General features: G+C 36.0%; 1 protein-coding gene across 3 annotated transcripts in view; it reads right to left on the reverse strand.

Moving 5' to 3' along the window:
- LOC113813260 (store-operated calcium entry regulator STIMATE-like) overlaps positions 1-4274 on the reverse strand; it is a 14559-nt gene extending 10285 nt beyond the window's left edge. The window contains exons 1-2 of one of the 3 annotated variants that reach the window (XM_070114536.1): positions 4150-4274; positions 1-2 (exon numbers count right to left, since the gene is read on the reverse strand). The exon at positions 1-2 is cut by the window's left edge and continues 256 nt beyond it. The gene's annotated coding sequence lies outside the window, so the exon portion shown is untranslated. Of the gene's footprint in view, positions 3-1198; positions 1349-4031 lie in introns of those variants that run through there. The other 2 variants (XM_070114537.1, XM_027365224.2) reach the window with 2 other exon arrangements.
- Positions 4275-4605: the final 331 nt, after the last annotated feature.

Raw genomic sequence — 4605 nt, forward strand, 5'->3', positions numbered from 1 at the left:
ACCTGAAATGAACTCATATTTAGACTGGAGGTGGCTGATTTCAATGTATTCATGCATGGTTATCAAGTATCGCTGGAAAGGTGTCTTGATTTTTTTCTTAATTTCAATTCTGCTTTTTAAATCTTAAAAAGGTGAGAACATAATACTATGTTGTCAGATGGAATCTAAATCCACAGAACCTAAGGAAGGAACCTTTATAATGAACAGGTTTTCATAGTTTCAAATGTCTTACATCGTATAGGCTGAAATACTACATACTGAAACAGAAAAGCGGGAGAAGATATACCTAACACATATATAACTACATACATCAAAGATCCTGATCCTCAATATCCAACATAAATCTAGTCGTTGTCCAGAATTCAAATCAGCTCTGTGTCCCTGAAATAACCGCTTACCACCTCTATTCTGCTCTCATAGACTATCCTTGAATGGGACAATATCCACCAGTAATTACTGCACTAAAGGAGGGAATGACTGCTGCTGTGTTGATGGCTGAAGCGTTAGTAATTGGGTAACATGTGTATCACTGACAGGATCAAAATTCAATGCACTAATTACCTGCAAACCAAACCAATAATTAACAATGATTTATCAATACAAATGTCTATGTTACTTATATATTTCATTTACATCTATATTCATATCTCTATTTACATGACCCTCTACATATCTCTATCTACATATACACATACATATCTATATCTACATATAAATATATAGATTATGTATGTATCTATATGTAGCTGCATTTACATATTTACTAAAACATATCTAAATATACATATCTATTGCACTTCTCTACATATCTATATCTTCAACTATGAATTCACAACTAAGTATCCACATCATGTATCTATATCTACATAGATGTTTCTACATTCATATTCATTTCTCTCTCTCCCTCTCCCTCTCTTTCATTTATCTACAAACACTACATATGTACCATATCTAAAATATAATTTTTCATCGAACAGAAATCTGACAAAGATGGCACAAAATCAAAGTCAAAGAAAGAGGCAGACATACATCTAACCAATCAATACTTAAGATAACAAAGGAGCCAATACATTTGAAATCAAGTATATTCTAGAGAACAGATTTCATAACAAGAACAAGTAGCCAGTCAGTTACAGTAATGGTACATCATCTGAAACCATCTTACCATTTAATCTACCAGTACCTACATCTATCGTACCTGCTCTCCCAGTGTTATCTTCAGCTGTGCTAATGCCAAATGGGGAACTTAACACGCAAACAGGTAACTTAACACACAAACAGGTAGTTACTCTAAATAATTACACTACAATGATATGTAAGTGCACTAAATAGCTACTGAAAATTGTCTGGTCTGCATTCCAAGTTTAATAACAGCTTGTGCTTTATCTTAATCTGCAGGTTATGAAAAATATAAGAACCAAAAGTGTAAGATAAGTGATAAGATTTCAATAAGAATACTTTACATCTTATCAAATTGAACATTAGTTAAATTAGTCTATATCAGTTTTCATTACATCATAAATATAAATATCTGTAAATGAAGAAGTATTCTTAAAATAAAAAAACTAATCAAGAAAAAAAAAATTAAAATACATTGGGGATTTTCTTGAATCTTATCTAGTTCTTTAAGAAAACTTTTTTTTTATCTTGAAGTTATCAAATAATACCTAAAATCAGAACAAGAGTATAAGCCCATTTCCCTTAAGAGATGATCTACAAATAAAAGATTAAGCAACTGGTGCTGACTAAATTTATATCAACATTTTACACGTAATCTAACCAATCAATATTTTACTCCCTGCACATTCTTTATAACCAAACTAAAACTATGGACATTTAGCTGATAAAGATTAACAATAACCATTACTATTACTATCCCTATTCTTTTCCTTTAAATGTCAGTCCATCTTACCACCATAACTTTATCTTTTACTAACCCAAAATCCTTGTAGCAAAACTTGTCCCTAATAATGAGCACTAATACACATCCTTATGATTACAACACACAACATACTCTCGGTAATTACGAGTTTCCTTCGATGTTGGATAAAAGATTATAAAGGAGTTTTTATGTGAATGTACAAATGTTTATAACATTTAACCATTATTTCATTAGCTAGACTGAGCAGTAATAACTACTTCAAAAAAGCCAAACCAAACTGAATTACAAATAAAAGTCAACCCGATGCAACAGAACATATCTCAAATCACCCTACTTTTATCTCTAACTCTAACTAAAGTCCTACCTGACCCTAGGCTACTTTATTTTAAAAAGCCTAGCATGAGAAGGTAGACATTTTCTGTGAAGCCATACCAATAACTCTCCCAATATAATCAGGAAGAATAAAGCTAAGATAACTGGTAAGAACAGACGATATCAAGTGCTGCTATGGCTTCCGTGCTTCTTAACCTAGCTAAGGCCAACAATCCACCATTACTTTTACTGGGCGAGACAGAATGTGGACTGGTAGGTGTTCTATTTGATGATTAAAAACCACTGAGGTTAACAAGGACTCTCATACCATAATAAATAGTGGTGGTTTGTTTGTCTTCGCACACATGGGAAAATCAGATATCACAGTCCTGCTGCATGGGTATAGATATAGACTGGTTTGTTTTTTTATAATAACTTCGTAGGAAATCTATACGCTCTACCTAATCAGAATACAGGGCTTAAGGGATGGACTTATCTCAACAGACTTATCTTTACGTATATACATTCAAGAACTCTGAGGAGCATTTATGATGTCACATTTACTTTGAGCACACTAATATTTGTACCTGAAAGTGTCATTCTATAAATTCTATATGGACATTACCTTAGTTTGACTGTTTTACGCAGTTCTGTTCTGGAAAATTATCCTTGCCTTTCCCATTATCTCAGCATGGTTCTATTCTTAATATTTTCAGTAACTAATCATCTTGATTATACCAAATGGGGTAATTTTTTGGAATATGTCCGCCTAATGGATCGCGACGATTTCAGTATCATTGGATTTCTCTCACCACCTAAAATGCAAATAAGTAAGTTTTATTGCACAGAAACCCCCCCGATCCCCACATTCTTGGCCCTAATACCAGGAAAATTGCAGGGTAAGATATAAATGATATACATAGAATCAGTCATTAATGCCGGGGGCTGTGCCTCCTGCGGCCTCCCCCCCCCCCATGGGGGACTGCCACCCCCAAACCCCTGCCCAGGGAATCAAGAAATCCACAACCTATTCACAGCAAGCGTAAGTGTACTACCTACATGCGGAAGTGCCACTGCCAAGTCTAATGCTCTCTCCTGCCGTGAATTCATGGAGGATTCTATTTTCAGGGGGGGAGGTAGGCCCCATGGGGAGGTCATAGGGGGCAACGCCCCCTGCATTAGACAATAAAGTGAATGATTCTGGGTATATCTAGATTTTACCCCACAATTTCCCTGGTACCTTTCACGCCCTCCCCCGCTATCGAGGCCAAGAATGTGGGGGGGGAGGTTTCCACGTAATAAGAGGAATCTATCCATACCAAAATCTTCGCGCCCCATTAGGTGGATGAATTTTTAAAAATTACCCTAAATGGATATGATTTTTTTCTTGAGCCATGGGAAATTCTTTAGCAATTCTTTAGTGCATATTGAATACACATGCACACACACTTGAAATTTATGTTAAACCTGCCTCCTCTCGAAATACAATTCGATCTAATCTTTGCTAACTACTACTTCCATATTAGAATATACACGTTTTACTAGCCTTCCACAGAGAAAAATAGCCAGACATCTCCAATAACCTTCAAAGTTTCTCTCATCTCCAAAGGCACTCTGCCAAGGTCTAGAGGAAGGGAAGACGGCATCGAACCCTCCAGCTATGAGCCATATAACCAATCATTCCAATCAATATCGACCAAAATCGATACCAAATCAATCAAAATCTGCTTCTACACAACTTATAACACCGAATAAAACACTAAGAATAACCTAGGACGAATAAATGATTGTTATACCTCGAACTCACAATCACCGAGCAATAACCACGGTCACTAACCTCCATTATTAACAACTCCTCTTTAACATATTTCCCCTTAATTCTACGGCATTTAACGCCCCACGAGACGGGAATTACACCCAAGGGACACGAGAGAACAGGAGGAAAAGGGACTCACGTCATCATGGACTTCGTCGATCTGTCACTTGAGGTTTCACTGAGCTTTCTATGGTCACGGGTACGAATGTCTTGACCTTGACTTGAGTTGTTGTTCTGATGGAATTCAGTGAGTTTATTCGATGAACTGGTGTTTTTTATGAATGGTGAGATTTATTAAATTATTTTTTGGGTTTATTTAAGTTACGTGGGTTATATTTTGTGGTTTGTGTTGTATTTAGTCAAGGGGAAGAGCACAGTAGACTGAAGAGATTCGGATGCAGTGTATTGTTGTAATGCGCGCCATCTGTTGAGCAAAAAGTGAACCAACAGAAGGTACATTTGGTATCCGTGTATCAGCAATTGTTTCAGGGAATGTGACCTTGTCGCGAATACTTGCACATGTATTCACTTTCCAAAGTAAATGTACATTTTTAACGCATACATGGTACTGTTTTCAATTAGCTTTATGAGTTAA

Source organism: Penaeus vannamei, chromosome 36 (assembly GCF_042767895.1).
Source record: "Penaeus vannamei isolate JL-2024 chromosome 36, ASM4276789v1, whole genome shotgun sequence".
Taxonomy (NCBI): domain Eukaryota; kingdom Metazoa; phylum Arthropoda; class Malacostraca; order Decapoda; family Penaeidae; genus Penaeus; species Penaeus vannamei.